The sequence below is a fragment of the Notamacropus eugenii genome, chromosome 2 (genome assembly GCF_028372415.1).
Source record: "Notamacropus eugenii isolate mMacEug1 chromosome 2, mMacEug1.pri_v2, whole genome shotgun sequence".
Taxonomy (NCBI): domain Eukaryota; kingdom Metazoa; phylum Chordata; class Mammalia; order Diprotodontia; family Macropodidae; genus Notamacropus; species Notamacropus eugenii.
The window spans coordinates 500532625-500560529 of record NC_092873.1 but is presented as its reverse complement, the minus strand read 5'-3'; the positions used below and the strand labels follow the sequence as shown (position 1 = coordinate 500560529).

Below are 27905 nucleotides of genomic sequence, written 5' to 3'. Positions count from 1 at the left end.
GCCCATTGAGTGGGCTGGGATACAGAAGCCTTGATTTCTGTGTCTTTCCCTGATGGTAAGCATTGTTCTTCCTCATCAGAAAGGAAGGGAGGAAATACCTGTTCGCCAAGAAAGTAACCTTCTATAGTCTTATTTCTTTTCCCTTTTCTGGGCATTTTCCCAGCCAGTGACTTGACCTCTGAATATTCTCCTCACACTCACCTCGCCTCCTGATCCTCCCAGCCAGTGCTTGGGGTCTGACATTCAAATGCTGCTTCCCAGCCTCAGGGCTTTTGGCGGGGGCAGGGCTGCTATTCAGTGTGAGATTAAGTTCAGGTGCTCAGGTTAGGGCAGAGCCGCCTCACGGGCTCAGTTCCCTCAGGGGCTTTATGCAGAGACCTTAAACAATGGATCCAGGCTCCTGCCTGCTTGGGGAGCCCTGGTCTGCCGCTGCCTCAGCTGCTGCCTCCCGAGGGGGCCTGAGTTATGGGGGTACCCCACTCCCCTCTCGACCCGCCAAAGAGATCCTCTCACCGACCCCCGTCACCTGTGGGTGGAGGGACTTGGGCGGCCACTGGAGATCCCGTCCCTGAAGCCCGCTCGGATCTGCTTCTCTTGGTGCTGCGGGTGTGGCAGGGCTGTACTCGGCGCCCAGTCCATGGTGCAAAGGACCTTTTGCGAGAGGTTTGCAGGTCCCTCTGGAACAGAAATCTCCTTTGCTCCACTGTTGTGTGGCCTCTACTGCTCTAGAATTCACTGAAAGTTCCTTTTTACAGATGTTCTGTGGGTTGTGGGTTCGGAGCTATGTGTATGTGGGTCTTTCTACTCTGCCATCTTGGCTCCGCCCCTAAAAATAAATTTTAAAAAGGCCTCACATCAAAATATTGATTTTAAGACATAATATATAAAATAAATACAAGGTGAAAGACAGACGCCAAGTGTGGGCTGGGTACATAAACCAACAAAATGAAATAAAGTGACAGAGAGGATAAGAAACCAGAACTCTACAATACAAGAAACACAACCAAAAATAAATATTCTTCTAGAATTAAAATAAGAGAAAGGAACAAAACTTACCATGCATCAGCGGGCTTCCATAACAGTAGAAGTCTAATGAAGCTATAAGACAAAACAAAAACAAAAATCCACATTACCCAGAGAGATATACAAGAAATAACATTATGACTAAAGAAGAAACAATGAAGCAATACTACACAGACTACATATGTGCCATATGGAATAGCATCCATTTCATATTTAAATACTAACTGAATTAGAAAAGGAAGACATAGATAATAACATCATAATTATAGGTGATTTTAATATTCCCTTCTCAGAGCTAGTGGTGTCTTATTTCTTCTAGGTTCAGATATAAATCCCTCTATGGGTCATTTAAAGCTTTTTACATTCCATCTATGTGCAGCACTCTTTTCACTACTACTCTGGTTGGAATGTCCTCCATATGCCCCAAAGGTGAAAAGTCTTACTTTGCTTTCATCTATGTTCATTTCTCCAAACTCTTGTGTATGCTTTTCCCTTAGCTCCACAGGCCAATCTTATACCAAAGGCATCTGGATGTGGTGTGTTCCTCGTTCCATTAAGCCAAATCATACCCTCATTCTTTTGGATACCAAGGTTCTGAATGATGTGGAGAAGGCCTCAAGTGTAACAATGATCAAATGAGTTGGTTTTCCCCCACTGCATAATCATGGTGACCTTTTGACTGTGTCCAAGTTTTATAGAACAAATTCTTTTATTAAGGGGATTTGTGGGACTTTTCTCCTAAGCTTGGTGCCAGTATCCACTGTTTTAGTCACAGTCCTGAAACAAGATGGTGAAGGTTGGAGTCAATGGATTTGTCCATATTGGGCGCCTGTTGACCAGGGCTGCATTCACCTCAAGTGGAGTAGACATCATGGCCATCAATGATTCCTTCATTAACCTCAACTACATGCTTTATATGTTTCAATATGACTCCACGCATGGCAAATTCAAGAGCACTGTCAAGGCTGAGAAGGGAAAGCTGGTGATCAATGGAAAAGCCATTACCATCTTCTAGAAGCAGTATCACACCAATATAAATTGCTGGGGATGCTGGAGCCAAGTATGTTACAGAGTCCACTGGAGTCTTTACCACCATGAAAAAACCTGGGGCTCACTTGAAGGGTAGAGTCAAGAGGTTCATCATGTCTGCCCCTTCAGTTCCCTTAAGATGACAAGTACAGTAATTCTTCCTGTACTACCAACTGCTTGGCTCCTTGGTCAAGTCATTCATGACAACTTTGGCATTGTGGAAGGACTCATGACTATAGCCCATGCCATTACTGCTATTCAGAATATAGTAGATGACCTATTTGGTAAGCTGTGGCATGATGTGTATGGTGCTGCCCAAAACAACATCCCTGCTTCCACTGGTGCTGCTAAGGCTGTAAATAAAGTCATACCTGAGGGGAGTTGGAAGCTCACAGGCATGGTCTTCCATGTCTCTTCTACCAATGTGTATCTTGTGGATTTGACCTGCCATCTGTAGAAACCTGCCAAATATGATGATATCAAGAAGATGGTGAAGCAGGCATCAGAGGGACTGCTGAAGGGCATCTTGGGCTACACAGAAGACCAGGTTGTATCCTGTGACTTTGCACAGCAAAACCCACTCTTCTCCTTTAATGCTGGTGCTGGTATTGCCCTAAATGACCATTTTGTCAAGCTCATTTCTTGGTTTGACAATAAGTATGGTTATAGCAACCATGTAGTACACCTCATGGTCTACATGGCCTCCAGTGAGTAAAGTGGAAAGTCATGGATATTCTTCAGCCAAAAAAGGAGTTCCTCCACTGGGGAACCTACATTCCTAACCTATGTTCCTATACTGGTGATCCCATGTCCCATTCACTTCCTTGTCCCAAAGCACTGCTGTAGTAAGGGGGAGATGTCTAGAGTCCTGTATTTGTACCATCAATAAAGTCCCCACATTGAGTGCAAAAAAAATTAAGGGGATTTGTTCTGGGAAGTTTGGATTCAGTCAAAAGGAGGCACTTGAGGACCTCAAGGCCACAGGTTCCCCATCCCTGGGCTATACCAGTGCTAGCTATTACTTCTCAAAGAAGAGCAAAACAGGCCTCGGACAGCTCCCCACTTCTCTAAGAGGCCTCTATAAAGACCATATTTTATTGTATTGGGGGCTATCTCCAGTCATCCTGATCTATATCTTGCCAGTGGGCACAGATGATTCCAGAGGAGTGAATGAGGCTGCTGATTTTGCACAACCCTCCCTTGTTTAAATCCAATTCACTTGCAAGTCATGACACCTCCTTCCTGATATCATGGTTCTCTTTAAGAATGAAGGATAACCAGAAACAATAATAGTTTTATTATGTCACTGATAACAAAAGGAGAGGAGGAGAGAGAGAGAGAAAGAGAGAGAGAGAGAGAGAGAGAGAGAGAGAGAAAGAGAGAGAGAGAGAGAGAGACAGAGAGAGACAGAGACAGAGACAGAGACAGACAAAGTCAAAGAGACAGAGATACAAAGCACAGCCTAATGTATGGATACGGAATTTTCCATCTTGAGGCCACATGTGGCTCTCTAGGTCCTCAAGGGCAGCCCTTAGACTGAATCCAAACTTCACAGAACAAATCACCTTAATAAAAGGATTTTTTTTGTAAATCTGGGACTCAGTAAAAGGCTTCACCCAAGGACCTAGAAGGCCTTGAGGCCACAGGTTCCTCACCCTTGGAGTGAATAGAGAACCCCCACTGCAGTCAGGAAGACCTAGGTTATAACTTTTCTTTACAAAACATTTAATATCTCAGTGCTCCTAGACAACTCTAAAGCGGTATAAATCATCAGCAAGTATCAATCTGTATTTCTGATGGAAAATTCCTCACTGGGAGTGCCCTATACTGATGAAAACAAGGATCCTGTTAAACACACACACACACACATATTCAGTAATTGTCAGGAAAATCTCTTATGTTCTTGCTCAAAATAACAGTAAAGATTCAAGGAAAGTAAAAGATGTTAGGGGATTGGGAAACATAAGGAATGATGGCTGCTGGATTCTTTTTCTGCCACTTTTCCTTAATTAACATCCTCAGCTATGTGACCGAATTGACAGAAAAAATCAAAACAACATCTTCCCTCAGCACTGAGCAGATCAATGAATCCTTGAAATTTGATAGCCTCTTTCCAAACCTTGTGTGGACTGTGCATGATTTCCTCTTGGAGCTGGAAATCAATGGAGAGCCTGTACCTGGAGAATGCCCTGCAAGTGAAGAAAGGTCCCAGGGATGAAGGGTTGGGCAATGGGAGAAATCCCATAAACTGCTCTTATTTCTGTCCAGTTCATCTATGTATAGTCGTAGTCCCTAGCCTCCTCAAAAAAGAGGAAAATAATGCAAGGCTTAGAAGGAAACTAGATGACTAGGTTCAACTAATAATTGTATTCAAGGCACATGGTCTTTGTCCTTTTCATTTCCTCTCTCTTTACTCCACCTCATGCCTATAAACATCAGGGTTAGGAGGCAGTCAAATGTTCTGAAGAGGACATGATTGGGTAGGACTGAATTCCAGGTTAACATTCACTCTATTGCAAGTTCTTCCTCCATTCCTTTTCTTAAATACCAGTGAAGAAGCCAGAAGGAGATGTGCATCCAGAAGTACTTTCTAAACAGGAAATGCTTTATCATTGTCCCACCTGCTCATAGGAAGAATCTCAAATACCTTAAGGAACTTCATGATGATAAACCTGATGTCTTCAATGATGCTGAGGCCAAGCTCTCCCAGGAGGTAGCATGGTCAAAGGGCCCTGTGAGCCTTCTCACCAGCACTTCCCATGATGCCTTTATGGAACTTGTAGGGAATACTAGAGTGAGGCAGAGAGGAGTCTTCCTAGGTCAACCATGGACAAAGGACAATGACTGTCTTCTTGCACCAGGCCAATCATATGTACCACATTTTTAAGAACTTAGGTTACCAAAAACATCTTTCTTATTTCCTGTTTGCTAAACAGTGTTGATGCTTCCTGATTCTATCAGAAATCTCATTTTCTGAAAAACAAAATGAACCCCCCATGCCCCACTCTGGCAAAGAATAAAAGAACAGCTTCATTCCTAAACCAGTTATTTCTGGCCTTTCTCCCAGTTACTCCATGTCTTCCCTGTATGGGTCCAGGAAATCTGGTCTTGAACTATGACAAGACATTCACTAGTGGAGATATTCCCTGTATGGAGCATGTAATCTTGGCAATGGCTCAGCTAAAGAACTCAGCTGCAGTTCAAAGGACCCTTACTGTGCATAAAGAGATGATGAGACAGGAGGTCCAGTTCCCCACAAGAACCATTCAAGAATTGTTGGATGTGCATACCATCTGTGACAGGGAAACTACTCCAGTCTTGGTCAAGGACGTGAACCATAAATTCCAAACAACACTGGAGGTACCTGGACTTTGCCAATGACCAACAGCTCTTACTACATTTGAAAACCGCAGACCTCAGTATTGTGACTCTGACACCTAATTTTCAATATTATCTGTAACTGAAAGGTCCATGACTCTTATGTGCTCTATAGATCAAGGGTAATATGATCATCTAATACATATATTGCAAGTCTTGAAAAGTTAAAAGTTATACATGAAAGGTCCACTTGAGGCTTTTGCTCTTCAATGTGTGTCATAAAATTATCACGTAACTTTCTTATTTTCCTTGTCCCCCACCCTAGAGATGGCTAGTATTAGACACAAATAGATACGTAAAATTATTCAATACAGACTTATATTTATCAGTCCTTTCTCTGGATGCAGATAGCACCATTCTTTATAGGTGCTTTATTTTTAATTTCTGTATTTATAATAGTCAAAATGACTTATTCCTTCAAAGTTGTTCTTAAAACAATACTGCTGTTACTGTATCCAGTTTTCTCTTGGTTCTGCTCATTTCTCTCTTTATTATTTCATGAAAGTCTTTCATGTTTTTCTAAGATCACTGACCTCATCATTTCTATATAACTATATACAGACTATAACATCTTTCTTCAGAAGAAGCAAGAGCTGATATATAAGTACCGCCAACAGCCCAAGAAAGGGATACAGGTAAACTTTCCTTTTAGGCACAGGATCAGGGGAGCAGATTAAGTGACACCAGGAAAGTTTAAGGATCTTTCTAAGGCTCAAGATGAAGATTTAATAGTACTGTCAGCTGGAGTGACCCACAGGGAAGTTCTGCTCAGATGAACGAACAAGTCTTGGCTTTGCTCTCACATCATTTTATCTGTTCCGACTTCATTGTATTCCTATCCTCCAGGCAGACAAGACTTTGTAAGAATATTTGAAGTCAAAGTAAATGGTAACTGATGCAATTAAACAAACAGACAAAATGCTTACTGCCAAGGAAAAAGCGATGGAAGGTGAGAAATATATGAAAGGAACTCTAACCTGAGTAGTGCCGAAAATTGTACACCTTACCTTCAGAAATGTTATTTAAGATGACTTAATGTCCTTGAGAGAATTTGAATTCAGCAAAGACTCTTTTTTTGTTTCCTAACTATCTCTCTCTCTAAACAAGTACTAGTTACTCTAGTGAAGAAATCCAATAAATTTATTCTGTGACATGAAACCAATACTAAACAGGTGAGTAAAATGCAGGGGGAGTGAGCAGTCTACTACCCCTAGTTGTTGTCTAGTAGGACATTTTAATCATGTCCCACTCTTCGTGACCTTATTTCTGGTTTTCATGACAAAGTTATTAAAGTGGTTTTTCATGCCCTTCTCCAACTCATTCTACAGATGAGGAACTGAGTCAAATAGAGCTAAGTAACTTGCCCATGGTCACACAGTTAGGAAGCATGTGGAGCCAGATTTGAACTCAGATCTTCCTGATTCCAGGCCTGGCTCTCTATCCACTATACCACCTAGATGCCCTATCTACCTCTAGTTAAGTTTTTATAGTTCTTCTCTCTTCTCAGAGTAACAGAGGAAAGTGTAAGCTGCAACAGATGCTGCAAGGGAGTTGGAAATACAGTGAAGAAGGCAGGAGCAGATAATGTTTGCACTGAAGAGACAGGAAGAGCAACTAAGGAAAATGGCTGCAAATATAGGAGCCCAGAGGAGACAATTTTTGGCAGGGCAAAGGAGAGATAGCAGGCTAGGGGATTACAGGTATTACATTGTCACAGTTTAACATCTGTCCTAAAATTTTCACTATTCAAGGGTTGTACCTGCATGGTCTCCATTTACTTAAGTCATTAAGTCCCCATTTCCCTTAATGACTTAAGTAAATGGAGACCATGCAGGTACAACTCTTGAATAGTGAAACTTTTAGGTCCTAAAGGAAGACTAATATAATCATGGACAACATCTCCTATCTCTTTTTTAAAAACATTTTTAAACATTTATTAAGAACCTACTCTGTACATTCACTATGTCAACCTCTGAAGATAAGGGGAAAAAGTCAGAAAGGAAAGGAGGGAGGAAGAAAAGGAAGGAATAAGGGAAGGAAGTAGGGAAGGATGAAAGGAAAGAAGAACAAAAGAGTGGGAAGGAGGAAAGGGAAGGAAAAGAGGAATTAAGGAAGGAGGTAAGGAAGGAGGGAAAAAAGGACGAAAGGCAGGAAAGTAGAGAGAAAAGAGAAAGGGAAGGGAAGAGGGAAGAAAGGAAAAGAGGGAAGGAAGGAGGTAAGGGAAAATTCAGAGTATTGAAAGACTTATTCTATTTTTCTGAACTTTTAGCATGCCTCCCCGTACCACTCCTTGAACAATTAGATCTAGTGCCTTGTATTGTGAGTTTTCTTTATATGTGTTCATGTTGTTTCCCTAACTAGATTGCAAACTCCCCTAAGGTAAGGATCATATGGTACATTTCTTGGTATGCTCCTCAGAGCTTAACAAAGAATCTTGTATGTTCATATGTTCAATGAAGAAAGTTATTAGGCAGCTAGAACTTAAGGCTACCTACTAATCTCTAGGAAACCCAGTTGAATGTGACCTCCTTAAAGGCAAGTACTTTTCTGGTTTTGTCTTTGCATCCCACCACCTAGAACCTAGTAGTAGTGCTTGTTTGCATTAAATTGTGTTGCCAGATCTAAGAGAGGGGCACTTCTGTTTTCACCTACACTTGGTTGTTGGATGCCTTTTTGTTGTCATTTCTCTGCAGGAACAAGTACAATTACACCAGGTACAGAGAAGGTTGATTGCTGAACAACAGCTCCAAATTTTGAATTTGCAGGCCAAATTTCATAATCATCACTCAAGTCATGGCTGTATTATATCTTGAAAATAAGACCTTCACTATTCCATTCACCCAAAGCTCCAGTGTGATTTAAATGAGAAATGTTTATCCTTGGAACAATGCACAAGAGACTCAGCTTACTGAAATAATAAGAGAATTATGCAATTGGATGATTCAATGTATCTCAGAAAGCAACTGTCAAAACCTAGCCCAAAAGATGTGTTTTTTAAACAATATCCATTACAAGCAAATGATCATTGAGCCTCAGCTCAAAACTGCCCAAGAATGCAGAATTCACTCCATTTTTGGTCAGCCCTCTTTGTTCAGGGGTCTTTACTTAGCAAGAGAACCAGGAGTCTTCCCTGCAAATGTTATCTAGCTTGGCTCCCTGTGAATGACCTCACCTTGTCTAATCCTCTCTTTGTCATCACAACCTTTCAATTATTTGAAAACAAATTTAAAACAAATGGGAAAAGAAGATAAGAAGAAAGAGGAAGAAAGGGACATTTGATGAGATAAAGCACAGCCAACAAGATGTTTTTGCTGCTGCCACATTCTCCCAAGTGAGGTCTCTTTAATTCTCCTTTCATTATGTTTATTAGGAACTGTGCAATTGCTCTCCTCCATCACTCTGAGAAATGTCAATAAATCAGTGTTGGTTGCTTTAGATTATTATACCTGTATTTGCAGTTGGGTTATCACCCCAGGACTTGAGTTTAAGTGGCTTTGGACAGTGAGTAGCTGACTGAGTGAGGAGGTGAAAGATATGTGCCCATATCAGTACTAAACATATATTCTCCCAGTAGTACAGCATCGAAATTCTTAGAGAATTTAAGTGATTTATAGGAAGAAATCAACAACAAAACTATACTAGTGGGGGACCTCAACATCCCTCTCTCAGAACTAGATGAATCTAACCACAAAAAAAACAGAAAGAAGTTAAGGAGGTAAAGAGAATCTTAGAAAAGTTAGATATTGTAGACCTCTGGAGAAAATTGGATGGGGACAGAAAGAAAAGGAGTCAACAAGTCCTCACACCAGAGGTGTAGGACCTTTGTGAACACCCCATATACACATAGAGAGGGATATGTTATTTGCCCAGTATCACATTTGAACCCAGACCCTGTTACTCTAGAGTTAGGACTTTTTGCACTATTTTTCTGCACATTGTGACTTCTGTACTGAAATGTATTGGGAATGGCCACAATTTTATGCAAAGTGAGTCTGAACAATACAACAACTTTGCCTTTAGAATCTTTTCACCTTCTGTTCTTCCCCTTAATGAATAAATGCATTTATTAATTACTAAATGACACTGGTGATGCCAAAACAAAATCAAGACAGCCCCAACTCTCAAGAAGTTCATGTTCTAATGAAGAGTTAACAAACAGAAAAGCTTTCAGCTTCAAGTCATGTGGGAAAGCTCATTGGTCCTAAGGGTTCAGAAGGAGATCAGAGAGTAATGCACCTTCTTTCTTGTCTTTTCCATTGATTTAAACCCCTCATGCAGAATCATCGGTCAGTTCCAAGGATTTGGATGATGGGGACATTATTTTGTGGGTCTTCACTTTCTTTGGGGAAGAAAGGAGGGCTTCAATATTTGCAGAGTCAGTAGCCAAATCCAAGGGGTTGTTCTCCTGGACCATGGCTGTCTAGACTGGGCTGGATTCAGGAGTAGTGGTCAGGGTGAAGAAGATGCTACTGTTTTTAGGGTTCTCAAGCTTATTTGCTGAAAATTAGTGACGATTGTTTAACTCTTGGTGATAGTGTTCGTAGGAATGACTAAATCTTTCCCTAAAGGGGATACTCCCCAGGATAATGGCTGCAGGGCCAGGCTGGAAGCAAGCCTTTGCCTTGGGGTTAGAGGGTGAGGACATTCCTCTTCTAGGGGAAAGGGATGTGAGCCATCTCCATCAAGGTCTCAGGGGAGCAGATGATCACAGTGGAGGTGGTACTTGGATCCTCCTGCATATTTTAACTTCTGCTCAGGATGCCTAACAGATTCATTGAGACTGTATTCCCAGTCCTGTGAGGGGCAGCAGTTTTCTAGGGCATGCTGATGTTCACAGGCAACCTGGGCACACTTACCCAAATGTGACAATTGGTCAGTTAATTGTTGATGATGGTAGGTGGGATGACTGTTCTCATTTCATTGTGAATTAAGAAAAAGTCTGAGTTCCAAGATTCTACATATGAATTAAGGCATATATATGTAACCCTTGATAGAAGACCATGCTAGTTGGCTTTTCAATTCCTGAATTTCTCTCTGGAAATCTGACAAAGTTCCCAACTGTCAGGAATCTCTCCTAGAGCACCAAGTGCATTGCTTTGTTTCTTGAAAACTCTCCCAGTACCTTGCATTCAACTAAAAGGCCTCATCATGTATGTAAAGACCTGTCAGTGATTCTTCCACAGAGTGAGTAGGCATTCCCACACCAGCATTCCTTTGTAAGAGGTCAAACAAACAAAAGCTGGGAAAAGTGTATAAGGCTCCCCTAGGCTCCCTCCTCCTTTGCTGTTGGCAAGTGTCCAAGTAAAATTGGCCACCCATCAGTAGAAATGTAGACTTCAAACAACAACTTTCCAAACATAACAAGTAATACTAATAAAAACAAACAGCAGTGAAATAATACCCACCAAAATAAGATAATAGAAAATAGTGAAGTGGAAGATAATTTTTATTTGGGGTTATAAACAAATTAATGAGAGGTAGCCTCTTTGTGTGCATATAAGGTCTGTGGGTATTCCAGACAGTCCCTCAAAGTGGATAGAATGCTGGACCTAGAGTGAGGAAGACATATGACCAAATCTGAACTCAGATACTGACTAGTCATGTGAGTAGGGACAAGTCACTTGTTTGCATCAGTTTTCTCAACTTTAAAATGGGTATAGCAATGACTGCTATGTTTCAATATTGTCTTGAGGATCACCTGAGAAGTTCACAAATTTGTGAAAGGCTTAGCACTGTGCCTGGAACACAGCAGGCATTTAACAAATGCCAGTTTCCTTTTTTTATCCCTCCCTTAGAGAAAGATTTTGCAATTTCAAGTAAAGACAGTTATTAGGCAACACATTGATAAGCCATAATGAAAATGAAGCTACCTGGATTCTATGAAATCATGTCATGGCTTTGCTGTGCGTGTGTTTGTGTGTGTGTCTGTGTGTGTATATGAGTGTGTGCATGTATGTGTGTATGTATGTATGTGTCTGTGTATCTGTCTGTGTGTATATGTGTGCATGTGTGTGTGTGTGTGTGTGTGTGTGTGTGTGTGTGTGTGTGTGTGTGTGTGTAGCTGTCCCCTGGATCCTGCTGAGCTCAGATTTTCCCTTCCTATATCTATCTGTCACTTCAGGTCTTGGAAACTTTTCTGGGGTTTGTGTGGGGGAAGAGTGCACAGAGATTCAGTGACTTGCTCAGGGTCTCACAGCTGTCCTGTGTCCTTCCTTGCTCTCTACCAACACTCCATGATGCTCTCCTCTGGGCTGCTCTTCCTTCTCTAAGCTCAGGTTTCTGGAGTTGGTCTAAACTTTTTGCAGCCTTGGGTGTGGCTGATAGTGCTAAGAAAGGTGATGTCTCCAGGCACCCCTGAAGCCCTCATCCATCTTGTTTGCCACCTTTGCCATAAATCTTACTCCATAAATCTAATCTCACAGTGGTCTGGGTGAACTAAATTCGTGCATTCCTCTGTCACAAGCTGCTGATGTTGGATGATGTGGGACTGGGAACCAGGAAGACCTGAGTGTGAAAGCTGCCTCAGCTGCTCACTGGCTGTGTGACCCAGGACTAGTAATTTACCTCTCTCAGTCTCAGTTTCCTCCCCTGTGAAATGAAGATAAAAGAAACACCCAGTTCACAGCATTACTGTGAAGACAGAAGGAGAGAACACACATAAATGTGCTGGAGAAATGCTAATTTTGATCCTTATTCTTATTCTTTCCCCACTGATGACCTTCCCATTTTCTCCCTTTAGGATCAAGGAGTTTGGCTGCTGCAGCCTCTGGGCTTCCTACCTCCCCTGGGCCCTCATGTCTCACCCTTCCTTTGCAGGCTTCTCCCTTGGCTCCACTGTGCATTCTTACACAAAGGACATTCCTCACCTCAGCAAACTTGACCATACCTTAATTCTGCCTGATGCTGAGGGCCTTGGAGATGTGGAAAAGGTAAATTGATCAGTGACCTTCTGCTCACTCAATTCCCCTCCCTGGTTCTGCCTGATCTAAGAAGACCTTCCACCTGGGAGGTCTGTGTATGAGTACAAAACCTATTGACAAGGGATGTTTTTATGTGGTTTCTGTGAGGTGCTGAGTGCACAAAAAAGAAAGACAAGCCTTGCCCTTAAGGAGGTTACAAATTAATGGAGGAAGACAAAAGGTAACATACTGGGGGAGATGAAAAAGGGAAGATCTGCTGTAGGGGCATGATGTTGCATGGAGTCAAAGCCAAACAGAGCTGCTGATAGAAAATGGAGAGTCAGCTGGAAAGTTCCTCTAAAAGAAGGCTTTGAGATGCATTTACTGATGTACCCTCTAGCCCTCCAATCAGAGCAGAGAGTAAACTGAGGGAGCTGAGAAGGTGCTGAGGATCAAAAGTTCAGCTGACCAGCATGGTGATGAGATTTTGGGAGGTCAGCTTATCCGAGGGGACAAAGAATGGCCATGATGGTTCCTGAAGTCAAAACAACTGGTAGAAAATGATAACATTCATTGTTATGGCATTTCCCTGGCAATGAAGAAAAATCTTTTGGAAAGACTAAAAACGTCACCTCTGGACCTTGGGACTGCTTTCATGTCAGTTTTCCTAGGTAATTCTTTGCCTGGCACTATTTTGTCTTATAGGCCTAAACTTCTGGAAAAAATTTTCTGTTTCCAAACTTCAACAATGACTAAGTGAACTCTATTTTTATACCACCTAACCTTCGTTAGCTCATAGAATTCACACACTAAAGACTGATAGGACAATGGACGTTCCCATCCTTTGTCATCAAATCTTGCCTCTGTTGGTCCTAGATGTCACAGAAAGGAGAAAAAATAAATATTAAAAACATTCATCTTTCTAGAAAATAAAAAATAGAAACAAAGTAGGCCCCATTTGGTGATGCTACATCATCCTGAGTGTTGCTACACAATCTTGGTGCTAAAACCCTTGTGAGCTATCTGGAAACTCAAAAGTTCCCCTCTTCCCCCAACACACTAACTGTAATCTAGAACCCAAGAAACTCTTGGGGGTCCCTCTCAGGTGTTTCTTTTTCCTTCAACACTCCTCATTAGTTGATCTGGAATTTTAGGCCAGCATAGTGTCCAGATATCAAAGAGCTAACATGTTCACAGATACCCCAGTGGTTTTGTTGTCTGCATGGCATTGTTATTCCAACAGGTAGAGCAATCTTGAACTCAAAACAATTGGCTATATTTATCCAAGTGTCAAGGGAAGCATTGGTCAAGGTGGTGGTGATAATTTGACTACCTGCACAAGCTACTTCCTCTCTCTCCCTTGGATGTCTTGCTTGCTTGGTGAACCTGAATACAAAATTATGTTCCAGATTTACCAGCCTTGATCTTTCTCTGATTGGTTAAATTAGTAAGTGGAGCAAAGAAAATCTAGACAGAAAAAGATGGATAGACATCCATCTGGGTTTCCTGCCTCCCCTGGGCCTAAGTGGACCAAAGAAAATATAGACTGAAAAAGATGGATAGACAGATAGATAGATAGATCGATAGGTAGATAGATAATCTTTTAGGCATAGATTCCACACAATGATTACTACTCTGACTTCCAGCCACAACCCTAAAGTACCAAATCTTGAATATATGAGTGTTGGCAGACTCCAGGGGAACTGACTACTGATTCTAAGGGTCATATAGTATCATGGATGGAGGGTGGAATCATAGATCCACTGACATAATCTGTTTGGTAGGATGACTCCCAGAATGACTCCTGGATCTTTGCTCTGGCCATCCTGCTCAGCAGCACTTTTGTCTACAACAGCATGAACGCCATTAACCACCGGGCCTTGGAACAGATGCACTATCTTTTCAGAATTTCGGAACATTCTTGACATAGTCAATGCAGTTGCTCTCTCCAGAAAACACATGACAAATTCTCCACACTTTAGGAGCTGTCATCATGAGCCATTTTCCCCAGAAATACCTATCACGAGGTGACTAAGCTTCTCAGGGTCAATGTCCTCAAACCAGATGGGCTGATCCTCACATGACAGCCTGGCACCAGTCCTTCAAATGAAACCTTGGGTGGGCCTTTGTTGTGCTTACCATTGCACATAAATATTCTTCTTCCATGTTGAAGAACTGTGAAATGGTTTGATCATTCCATCTATGCCTCTGCCTTATCATTGCCAAGCCTCTTTTCCCATCTGCTTTATCTCACATCATTCATGTCTTCCCCTATATTGCATCCTTCCCCCCATCTCACATGAAGATGTGGCCCTTCTCCTTGCCAAGGCAAACCCCTCTATATGTACTTTTGATCCCATTTCAACCTGTCTTTTCCAAGAGTCTATCTTCTTGCTCATCCCTGTTCTAAAATGTCTGATACTTGAGAACAGGGACCATGTTTTTGCCTTTATTTGGATACCCCACACTTAGAACAATGCCTGATATGTAGTAAGCACTTAATAAAGGTTGGTTTCATACCAGTGTTTCTCTTCCAATATTATAACAATCAGGATTGATGATGAGAAATGGAGTCTCACCAAGTGGTTTGAAGAACACATCAGGTTCATCAGGGACTCTTCCAAGAACCTCTTCCATTCTCCTTTTTACATCTGTGATTGAAATTTCATGAGTACAGAAGGGAAGGTGGGAGAGAGAACTCACAAGACTCATTGGAGGGAAGGGAAGATCCCACAATTAGACCTGGGATCTGTTGAAGCTGGGGAGTGTTTCTTTTTCCTTACACACAATCTTAGATATGTGACAGAGCTGACAAAGTTAATCAAGGTCCAGTCTTCACCTAATGATGTTGGAGATGGCTCAGCAGAGTAAGTGGGTTTCTTTCCAGACTTTGTGTGGACTGTGAGGGATTTCACTCTGAAGCTTGAGGTAGGAGACCACCTCATCACCCCAGATAAGTACTTGGATAATGCCTTGAAGCTCAGTAAAGGTAATTTATTAGAAATCAAGATTGGGTACATGGGTGGCCCTGGGCAGTACAGGGGAATGGAAAACAAATGTTTTTCTTTTCCTTTGAAATTTTAACTTTTATTCCTGGGGCTTCTTCTTTTGAATCCCATGGACTGGAGAAATGCAGGCTGAAAACTACCAAGCCTGTCATGGCTTTGTTGAGGGTCAGTTGATCTCTTTATTGTAGCTCCAGAATTTCCATAATCTAGTGGTGTTTCCCAGGAGAGAGTATTCCCAGAGGAAAATGATTTCTGAGAACTTTTGTGATGTGTTTCTATGATGTGAATTTACAAAAGGAAATAACTGTTTCTCTAGGTCCTGCATTTGTTTGATGAGCATGGAATTTCAATGAAAGAGAATGACTTGATTTTCAGGGTTATTTCATTCAGTGCTGGGCACATCCTGAGGAATACTTTCTCTCTAATAGCAGCATACGTCTTGTTCATAAGGAGAGATAGATAGCCAGATCCTTGAGAAGGCATATTGTACATTAAAATGAGAATGACACAAGGAATGAGAGGTGGTGCATTCAAATTCCATCTCTGATTGCTTACAGCCTTTGTGACTTTGGGCACATCATTTAATGTCTCTGAGGCTCAGTTTCCTCATTTGTAAGGGGAGAACTTTGGATCCAAGATCTCTAACCTTAACTCCAAATTGATTAGTTTGTCAGGAGAATATTTCTCCCCTGGAGAATTCTAGAGAAACATTGGCTATGTCTCTTTCAAATGTATATTGCTAAAGATTTCTGGATGACCATCAGATGCTCCTATTCAGTCCTGTCATGACTCTAGTAGCCTTTTTTCTTCTAACATTTCATAAGGGATTATAAATCTAAGTATATAAATCTGTCATTATGCACTATTTTCATTGTGGACTGGGAACTACTTAATGGCATACAGGCAGGGATGCTGCTCTTGCTGGAAATGTCTCTAAATCATTTTTTAAAACAAATTCCTTCAACTACAGTCAAAATGCACTAATTAAATAAGTTCTCTACCCAAGGGACTGTGCTAGGTGCTCAACATAAAGAGAGAAAAATGCCTGCCCTCAGAAAGGTTACATGCTAATAGAGGAGAACAGATAAATGGATTAAAAAGTATACAGAATAAATGTAGAGAAAGAGGGAGGTAAAAAGAACTAAGAGCTGCAGGGATCACCAGGGGACTCTGAAGGAGATACTGTCACATCTGAGGACTGCAGAGAGCTTCAAGATCCAGATGAAAAAGTAACAGGGAGAAGAGCCTAGGCTCAGAGGCAGACTAGGCAGAAACATACAAATGGGAGACAGAATGTCAAGCACAGAGAATAGGAAGTTCAATGTGACTGACAAAGAAGATGGAAGGAGAGCAGTGTGAATTGAATGTAGAAATATTAACAACAGATTGGAAATCTGTCATGTTTGTACTGGGTCCCTGAGGCAATAAGGAAGTATTGTACATAGCTTCTTGAGCCAGGCAATACTACAATCAGACTTGTTCAACAGGTAGATCAATTTGGTAATGTGTGTGAGATGAGTAGGAGGATAGTGAAAGTGGAGGCTGGACAACCCAGTTATGAAGACACTGCAAGAACACAGGTGAGAACCTAAGCTCCAGGGATTGTGGGGTGTAAGCACATAGAAGCCAATGAATTCAAGAGATGTTATGGGAACAGAATTAGAAACTGAATGTTTGGAGAGGATATGGATGAGAAAGAAGTAATGGGGATGATTTCTGAGAGAGTTTCCACTCAATGGCTAATTCTGCTTGCAGAGGTAGAATTGTTGTTAACTTGAAACAAGGAGCATTGGTTTTTATTAACTTGGAAATCTGACTTCTTCCTGATCTTAGCCTTCATCTCTCAAGTATCTTTCATTTTAGGGTCACAATTCTCTTTCTACATTATCTATAATTAGACCAGCAATTTATCAAGTTCTAAGTAATCTTAGCTCAACCCTGAATCTCTGAGAGGTTCTTTTCAGATATGGGGCAATTCCATTTTCTCTCCATGTGTCTAAGTGTCTCCTTTGAATAATACATCATCCTCACAAGAAGTGAATTGTTGTCTGACTTTTAGTAATCTCTCCCTAAACCACTCCTAGCTTTAAAAATTTTCTGTCTATCATTCTATTTTAGGACTGAATGAAGACTTCAATGCAGTAATAGCCAGTCTTAAGCATTTTAATCAACTCTGTCCTGTTCTGTGTCTTACCATGATCATTGCTTTCTTCTCCCTCAGCCAAGAACTCCAAAGCTGAAATATCCAGCTTTCCATGAATATGCATCAGAAAATTCTTCCCAAAATGGAAATGTTTTACATTTGACCATCCAACAAATGATAAGTCACTCTTAGCCCATCTTGAAGATGCACAGGAAAGCCAACTGGAGCCAGCATTCGAGGATCAGGCAGATAACTTCTGCTCTTACATTTTTTCGAAAGCAAAACCCAAGACTCTTAGTAGGGGCATTGTGGTGAATGGGAATAGTGAATATTATTTGCTCCAATGCATACTTGATTGGGATTGGATATCTTTCCTGTTTTGTTGTATGTGTACAGAAATTGTAAACTTTTTGCATTAATCTTCCCATAAACATGAGTTTCTTTATCTTCCCTATCTTTCAGTTTATAAATCCCTAGGAATAAGCACCCTGAGTCAATGTCACTGTTCTTTAATGGAGGCTCAATCTCCATTAGAGAGGTATCAGATGAGTGGAGCAGGGTAATTGCTTTAATTTTCCCAAGGGGAAGCATATGGAGGTAGTAAACTATAAACCATTGACTTTGACTTCATTTCTGACAACATCATAAGGAATATCATTAAGAGGAAGTTTTGTGATCATTAAGAAAGGGAAGCAGTGGTTACTAAAATCCAGCAGATTAATTTTCTCCTTAGACACTCTAACCGAACTGATGCAGATCAGAGGAATAGTGTCACATTAACATAGTTTTCAAAAGATTATTTAACAGTGTGTCATTTTGTGATTATTAACAAGATAAAGACACAAAATAAATGGTAATACAGTAAGGTAGATTCAGAACATATTAAATTACCAGACACCCAAAAGAGTCCTTAGAAACTTCAGATCAACTTGCAGGGAATTCTATAATGCTGTGATTTAGAGCTGTATAACTTTCTAAAAAACTGTGACAAAGTTACAGAAGATGCAAATGGAGTGGTAATCCAATGTACAGATGGCATGGAGCTCAGAGAAATAGTTAACATATTGAATAAAAGACGTGAGATACAGTGTTGACCTGGCAGTCTAAGATATGATGTTAGATGAATCATGGTACCATATAAGTGCAAAGTTCTCTATTTTGGTGAAAAAAATAAATTTATATAGATAGTGGGGGGACAGAGATAGACAATGGTTCTCAGGGAAAAGATCTGGAAAATTTCAAGGATTGCAAGATCAATATGTGTAAGTAGTCTAAAATGGAAAGTTATTCCAGCTTTCATTGCCAAGGATGAGTGAAGTAATAATTGTCTTGCATTTACTCAGCTTCAGTTAGGACACATCTAGTATTCTGTGTTTAGTTCTAGGTGCCACATTTTAGGAAAGACATGGACAAGGTCAAATATTTCCAAAAATCAGTGAACTAAATCAGTGAAAGGAATGAAGTTCACACAAGAATAAACCTATGGGAGAATCCTCAGATCCATTCTTCCTGACCCAGAGGTGAAAATTAGGAGAAATGGATATAATTTGCCAAGAGGTATATTTAGGCTTGATAAACACCTAGTTTTCCTGACCATTTCAATTGTTTTGAGTGGTCAGGGGCTTTCATTAAGTCAAAGTGATCTATCTGCTTTTGGAAGCCACTTGCTAAGAATAGTGACAAAGACACCCTTAGTGAGGCAAGGGTTCTACCAGATAATTAACACTGGGATCAAATTGAATGAAGTTTTTCAATTCCTTATCTTTCATTTCATCTTATCTATCAGGGTTGGGAAAGCTGCTGGAGACCTATGTGAAGACAATCCCTAGTGGAGACATTCCCTGCCTGAAGAATGCAGTGTTGGCATTGGCTAAGACTGAGAACTCAGCTGCTGTGCAAAAAGCTATCCAGCATTATGCAGAGTAGATGGCCCTAAACATGGACTTCCCCACAGAAACCCACCAGGACTTGCTAAAGCTACATAGAGACTGTGAGAAAGAATTCATCTCAATTTTTATGAAACATTCTTTCATGGATGACACACACAAATTCCAAGAGGAACTGGGGGTATGACCCCTCAGCTATTGATCCTTCTCCACTTACTTTTCTTTTCTGAGTGAAGCCTAGACACTGGTCAGACTCTTTCCAATTGTTTTGCCCTTCATGCGGGTATCTCTAGATCATAAGAGAAGATTCTGGTTTCCCTAGAGAGCAGGGGGCATGAAGGCCTAAATCTCATTTGTCACAAAAAGATGCTCCTTCCCTGTGACACCCTGAAATCAGTTACTTCTTAGAAGACAAAGTACAACTCACATATTTGCTGAAGATATGGCATCATGGTCACTCAGAACACACTTTCTCTCAAGTTCCATACACCCTAGTCTCTACACACCTTCCTACCCTCAGCACCCTTGGAGTCCTTCTAGCAGCATCTCCTGTTAGTCCAAGTGTCTGCTCACTCTTATTTACACTCTTAGTTACCTTAGTGAGGTAACCCTCACTTGGCCCACATCAAAGAGAGAATCAATATTATTGGCTTTCAGGACTGACAGGAACATGGAGGATCATTTGGACAGTGAGGACTTTGTTCCCCAAAGAGGACAGGTGACTTGTCCATGGTAACTTAGATAAAGTAGCAGCCTTAAAACTAGAGCTCTCTCAGGTCTGAATTTTCCATTTTATTCTATCACACGATCCATCTTTCCGGGAAAACTAAACAAGTAGACCTTCTCTCAATAGTTTCTTTAGAATCTCCCTCCCTCCACAATGAAATAGGGCACTTTGATAACCTTTGAACCATCATGTCAATTTTATCTGTTATTATCATTACTGCTACATCGCTGTCTTTTTCCTGTCCATTTTACTGGCTGCAAATCTTAGAATCCAAGAAGAATGATTTCATATGTCAGAATGAGGAAGAATCAACTAAATATTGCCAAACTAAGCTTGATTACCTCACAGAAACTGATGGAAGCTATTTCTCAAGGTACCTTCTCTGTCTCAGGGGGTTACAACCTCTACAGGAAAGAAAGAGAAAAAAAAATTAACAATTACCAAGAAGTTCCCAGGAAAGGGGTAAAGGTGAGTAAAAACCTGGAGATCTGTAGCCATGACACTACAGGGGGAGGGGCTCCATTGATCCCACTGGACATTTCAGTAGTGACTTTCTCCTACCAATAACCACGTAAGAGAACAATGTCTAGACACTGGTGGCTTTTTATTTCACATCTCAGCTAGAAGTTCTTGACAGAAATCTCTTTTTCTGCTTAGAGAATGTGTTATATGTAATTTAGGAAGCTGGGCCTTATGAGGGGATTTGTTTTGTGAAGTTTAGATTCAGTCAGAGGGCCACACTTGAGGATTTAGCAAGCCACATGTAGCATCAAGGCTACAGGACCCCCACTCTTGTTCTAGCCTACATAGAAGGTGTTGTTCCTACCAGAGAAGGTATGCCCTTCTCAGCATGTGAAAAAATGTTGTGTGTCTGTTTTGTGTGTTTGTCCAGGCAGATGAGGTCCTCCTGAAGTTTCTACAGTCATTGGCAATGGTAGAAGAATCCATTCTTCAGGCAGATCAAGTTCTCACTGAAGAAGAGAAGGCCTTGGAAGGCACAGAGAGCTGGGGTGTAACGGTTTAGTCACGCAGGGAATTTGTTGGGTTTGAAACAAAATTCTACCTAACTGCTCCAGCGTGACATGGAGATTTTTCTGAAATACCTGGGAATCTTTCTTCTCTACTGTCCCAGTCCCTGCAGGATTTTAACAGTGAACATGATCATGGCTGTAAAATCCTGAAGGTCATAAAGTGCTACTCCCACAGACATTCTCAGTTCTGCCTCTTTGGGTCTAATAAAAAAAGAAAAATTAGGGATGTTCAGTTTCTTTCTCACATTCAGTTTAGGTTGTGACTTCAGGTGAAAATACTGTGTGTCACCCTTCTGCTCAACAACCTTGTTGCAGGTGAAAAATGAAATGACTTAGGAATCAAAGGTTCAATGTTCTGAGCAAATGGATTTATTAACTATGCATGGGAATTGCTCCAGAAATTGGGAGCAGTTTCCTTCCTTAGCTGTGGCACTGAATCCCAAATAGAAAAAGATAAAATTTTGCATGTTAAAAAAAATCACATAAAACTAATTATTTATAATGAAACAATTCAATATTAGGTAATCTGGTTTCCAATTAGTTGAAAGATCAGGGAATTTCCAAGCTGGGAGAGAGAGAATGAATAGAGGAAATTCCCAGATCTCAGAAAACAAGGTGCCCCACTGTACCCCCAAGTGTCTGTGAGTAATCAAAGCAACATGAAAACAATAAGTGTGGGATCAATACAGGGCATTTTTCAGAAAAAAACAAAAACAAAAACATGGGTGGGTTGAGAAACGCAATGGTGAGAAAATTCCTTACAATATTCAGTAGGATCTCACTGAATTCCTGGTCAGCATAATCTAGGTCTTTGGTGAAGGGTCTCTCAGAGCAGGTGGAGGTGGTCCAGCTTCACAGCCATTCAGGGTTAGGTTCAAATAATAGAATAATTCACACAACTGAATAAAGTTTTCTCATAACAAAGAATTAAGACTAGACCTGTAATTAGGTAGAAATAGAACTGAGCAGCTCCAGAATCGGGGCATGTGATCCAGTCAGTGAGACTCAATTTCCATAATCAAGCATTAGTTCTCCTCATCCCTTTAATTCTCTCAATCTCCAATCCCTCCCTTCTACTTCAAGGATCATATATAAACTCCTCCACCAAACATTTAGAGCCCTATATAAATTGACCCTTTCCTACCTCTGTTCCTTCTTATACCTCATTACCCTCCACACATGCTGTTTCACCAACACTGATTACTTGCAGTTCCTCAGACACAACAAGCCATAGCTGATATCCAGGCCTTTCCACTCTCTGTCCCCTATTCCATCAATGTTGTGCCTCCTTTCTCCCACCTCTGCTAAAATCCACCTTCTTGAAAAGTATCTGTCGTCCACACAGCACAGTGTCGAGAAACTGTCTGGGGTCATCTGAGTGGTGGAAAAGGGAGTAGAAAGGTGTGTGGGCAGCACATCCTGCAGCAGCATGGTCGAGCAGGAAACCCCCAGGGTGGCCTCAGGCAGCAGCAGCATGGCAGAAAAGTGAAGTGGCAGCCCAGGACAGGAGACCAGTGGAACCAAGTGACAGCTTCTGAGCCCCAGGTATCAGTTGCAGCTGCTCCCAGGAGTTTCAGCCCACATATTAAATGTCTGCAAGTCACCTACTTGATCTTCCTGGGAGTCAAAATGGTGGCGTGATCAGTAAATGCTCCCTTTTTGACCTCCCCTTTTTGACCTCAAAAGAACCATAAAATATTTCCCCAGAAAAATCCTGGATCAGTAGGAACAGCTGAAGGGGCAAACAGTCTTGCAGCCCCCAAGTGTAGGAAAATAGCCGAGGGGGATTCCTCTTCCAAGGCGGATTCCTCTTACCATGGTGGAAGTTAACCAGAAGGAGAGGAGCCCCAGAGGGGGTGGAAACTTGTGCTAGGACCCAGGAGTACCTCAGTGCTAGGAAAAGAGCCACAGAGGGGGTGAAACTCTCACTAGGACCCAGGAATGAGCTGAGCTTGCTTTTGCTCTAGCTCAGCTGAGAAGATATCCCCTGACCAGATCACCCCTCCCCTACACTTAATAAGCTAACCCCATGACTATGCCAGGAAATACAAAACAAAAGGGAAAACAAAGGCACTTGCCCTTAGCTTTCCCACATCAGCAGCTGAACAACAGATTCTCCAGCTTCTAACTGAAAGAACCAGAGGGCACAACACACAAAGCCTCACCATCATGAGCAAGAAGCAAAGGAGGAGGGAAAAGACCATAGTATCTTTTTATGGGTACAAGGACCAAAACACAATTACCAAAGAGGTCAGTATTGAGACTTACACCCATCTAAAACTTCAGAAGGGACTATGAACTGCTCACATGCCCAGAGAACACTCCTGGAACAATTAAAGAAGGAAATAGAAGAAAAAATGACTAATGATTTTAAAAGGATGAAAAAAGAATCCACTGATGAGAACAGCCCTTTAAAAAGGAAAATTGAACAAATGGAAAAGGAAGCACAAAACCTAATTGGGAAAATTGGACAAATGGAAAAGGAAGTACGAAAACTTCCTGGAGAAAGTAATTCCTTAAAAGGAATAATTAGACAGATGGAAAAGGAGATGCAAAAATTAATTGAAGAAAACAATTTGATGAAAATTAGAATTGGACAAGTGGAAGCTAATAACTCTATGAGGCATCAAGAATCAGTCAAATAAAAGTTAAAGAACGAAAAGATAGAAGAAAATATAAAATATCTAATAGGAAAAATAACTAACCTGGAAAATAGATCCAGGAGAGAAAATTTAAGAATTATTAGCCTAGCAGTGGCAGCAGCCACTGTTGCCAGAGTTGAGGCCTCCTGCCTGCTCCTCCCGCTCGTTGCTCTGCTCTCTGGCTGCCTTCACTCCCCGCTTTGGACTCTGCACCCAGCAGCTAGTGGTGGTATGCTTTTCTTAGCCAGGGCACGACAGCCTCCCCCCACACCCTCCCAGCATCAGGATGAGTCCAGTTTGTACCTGTCTGCAAAGATCCTTCTCATCTCGATCGGCTGTGGGGCCCTGGCCTGAGGTGACCAATGCAGCCATGAACAGAGAAAAGGAACAGTTCCATAAACTGTTTATTGGGGGCCTGAGCTTTGAAATAACAGAAGAAAGTCTGAGAAACTATTTTGAATAATGCGGGAAACTCACAGACTGTGTGGTTATGAGGGGGCCTGCAAGCGAAAGATCAAGGGGATTTGGTTTTGTAACATTTTCATCCATGGCTGAAGTGGATGCAGCCATGTCTGCAAGACCTCATTCAGTTGATGGAAGAGTGGTAGAGCCAAAAAGAGCAGTAGCCAGAGAGGAATCTGGAAAACCTGGTGCTGATGTTACTGTGAAAAAACTATTTGTTAGTGGAATTAAAGAAGACACTGAGGAATATCACCTTAGAGATAATTTTGAGGAATATGGGAAAATTTATACTATTGAAATAATTACAGATAGACAGTCTGGTAAAAAAAGGGGGCTTTGGTTTTGTTACATTTGATAACCATGATCCTGTGGATAAAATTGCATTGCAAAAATACCATACCATCAATGGCCACAACTCAGAAGTCTGAAAAGCCTTATCTAGACAAGAGATGCAGGAAGTGCAGAGTTCTAGGAGCAGAAGAGCAGGGAATTTTGGTTTTAGGGATTCCCATGGTGACCAGGAAAATTTTGTAACAGGCCCAAGAAGAAATTTTAGAGGGGGATCTGATGGATATGGAAGTGGTCATGAATTTGGAGATGGTTACAATGGATACAGAGGAGGACCGGGAGGTGGCAATTTTGGAGGTAGTCCTGGTTATGGAGGAGGAAGAGGAGGATATGGTGGTAGAGGACCTGGCTATGGCAACCAGAATGGGGGCAATGGATGTGGTTATGACAACTATTGAGGAGGCAATTATGGAAGTGGGAACTACAATGATTTTGGAAACTATAATCAGCAACCTTCCAACTATGGTCTAATGAAGTGTGGAAACTTTGGTGGTAGCAGGAACATGAGGGAACTGTGGTCTCGGAGGCAGTGGAGGAAGGGGGAGTTATGGAGGGAGGAGCTGCTATTGAGCTTTTTCTGCCTGTTGGCCATGGGCTTCACAATATAAATAGGAGAGGATGAGAGCCCAGAGGTAACAGAACAGCTTCAGGTTATCGAAATAACAATGTTAAGGAAATTCTTATCTCAGTCATGCATAAACATGCAGTGATATGGCAGAAGATACCAGAGCAGATGCAGAGAGCCATTTTGTGAATGGATTGGATTATTTAATAACATTACCTTCCTGTGGAGGAAGGATTTTAAAAACACACAAAAAAAATGCCTTTGAGACAGCTTCTTAGCTTTTTAATTGTTGTTTCTTTCTAGTGGTATTTGTAAGAGTGTAGAAGCATTCCTTCTTTGATAATGTTAAATTTGTAATATTCAGGGGACATGTGAAACTTTTTTTAAGATTCTTCTCAAAGTTTTGAAAAGCTATTAGGCAGGATGATGGTGTAATAAGACATAATGCTTTCCTTTAAAAGATATAAGTGCATGTATAGAGTTAAGAAGCTGTTGTACATTTATGATTTAATAAAATAATTCTAAAGAAAAAAAGAATTGTTGGCCTATCAGAAAGCCATGATGAAAAAAAAGCATCTGAACAGTATCTTCCAAGAAATCATCAAGGAAAATTGCCCAGAAGTGCTAAATCCAGAGGGCAAAATAGTTATTGAAAGAATTCAATGTTCACATCCTGAAAGGAATCCCAAACTCAAAACACCAATAAATATTGTTGCCAAATTCCAGAAGTATCAAGTGAAGGAGAAAATACTACAGGCAACCAGAAAGAAACCAAATATCGAGGAGCTACAGTCAGGATCACACAGGGTCTTGCAGCTTCTATGTTAAAAGACTGAAGGAATTAGAATATGATATTCCATAAGGAAAAGGAGCTGGGAGTACAACCAAGGATCAATTACTCAGCAAAGTTCAGCATAACATTTTAGGCAAGGAGATGGATATTCAAGAAATAAGGGATTTCCAGGCCTTCCTGACAAAAAGGCTAGAACTCAATAGAAAATTCAATCTTCAAATGCAGGTCTCAAGAGAAGAATAAAAAGGGAAACAGGGGAAAAGAAAAACTTCTTACTCAATTGGGGCAAACTGTTTACATCCCTATAAGGGAAGATGATACTTGTTAATCTTGAGAATGGTATATCTATTGTGAAGTATAAAAAGGATATACATAGAGGGAATGGGTATAAAGTAAATGATGTGATGATAAAGATGTGATTCAAGCATGTGAAGGGATTGTAACAGGAGATGTAAAAAGGAGGAAGAAGAAAATGATAAATTACATCACAGGAAGAAGTACAAAATTATAGCAGAGAGAAAGAGGGGAGGGAGAGGAGCATTGTTTGAGAGATACTCTTATCTGATTTGGTTCAAGGAAGGAACAATAAATTTAATTAAGAATATAAATCTCACTAGCTCTATAGGAAGGAGGAAGAGAAGGGGGAAGAAAGTGGAGGGAGAGCTAAAAAGGGGGGAAGAAGTAGCAAGGGGGTAGAGGAGTAAAAGGGAAGGGGGTTGAAAGAAGGAAGGGAAGACTGCGGGAGGTGGTGGTTGAAAGTGAAAACTCTACTGAAGGGAAGGGAGACAGGAGAACTAACAGCACAAAGAATAAGAAAGAGGGTGGAGGGAAAGACACAGATTGTAATTATAACTGTGAATGTGAATGGAATGAACTCTCTCATAAAACAGAGATGGATAGCAGAATGGCTTAAAAGCCATAATCCAACAATATATTGTTTACAAGAAACACATTTGAAATGGGGGGATACACACAGGGTAAAGGTAAAAAGTTGGAGCAGAATACATTGTGCTTCAGCTGATATAAGAAAAGAAGGGGTAGCAATACTAATCTCAGACAAAGCAAAAACAGAAATAGATTTAATCAAAAGAAATAAGCAAGGAAACTATATCCTGCTAAAAGGCACCATAGGCAATGAAGCAATATGAATGAAACATATATTCTCCAAATGGTATAGCATCCAAATTCTGAGAGGACAGGTTGGGGGAGTTGCAGGAAGAAATTGACAGCAAAACTATACTAGTGGGGGACTTCAACCTCCTCCTCCCTGAACTTGATAAATCTAACTTCAAAATAAACAAGAAAGAAGTTAAGGAGGTGAACAAAACTCTGGATAAGATAGGTATGATAGATCTCTGGATAAAACTGAATGGGGATAGAAAGGAATATACCTTTTTCTCAGCGATACATGGCATATTTACAAAAATTGACCATGTTCTAGGGCATAAAAACTCACAATGCAGTGCAGAAAGGCAGAGATGGTCAATGCATCCTTCTCAGATCACAATGCAATAAAAATTATATGTAATAAAAGGCCATGGGAAGATAAACCAAAAATTAATTGAAAACTAAATAATCTGATCCTAAAGAAGGAATGGGTTAAACAACAAATCATAGAAGCAACAACTTCATTCAAAAGAATGACAATAATGAGACAACCTACCAAATCTTATAGGATACTGCAAAAGCAGTTCTTAGGGCAAGTTATATATCTTTGAATGCCTACATGAATAAAATAGAAAAAGAGGAGATCAATGACTTGGGCATGCAGCTGAAAAAGCTAGAAAAAGAACAAATTGAAAATCCCCAAGTAAATGACAAATTAGAAATACTGAAAAGCAAAGGAGAGATCAATAAAATTGAAATTAAGAAAACTATTAAAGAATAAATAAAACTAATAGTTGGTTTTATGAAACAATTAATAAAATTGATAACTCTTTGGTCAATTTGATTAAAAGAAAGAAACAAGAA

General features: G+C 40.8%; 2 pseudogenes; both read left to right on the top strand.

Annotated features, from left to right (window-relative positions):
• The first annotated feature begins 2191 nt into the window (after nt 1-2191).
• The window catches only part of LOC140523225 (guanylate-binding protein 6-like), a 33108-nt pseudogene continuing 7394 nt past the window's right edge, over nt 2192-27905 (top strand).
• On the top strand, nt 24137-25384 carry LOC140529960 (heterogeneous nuclear ribonucleoproteins A2/B1 pseudogene; annotated as a pseudogene).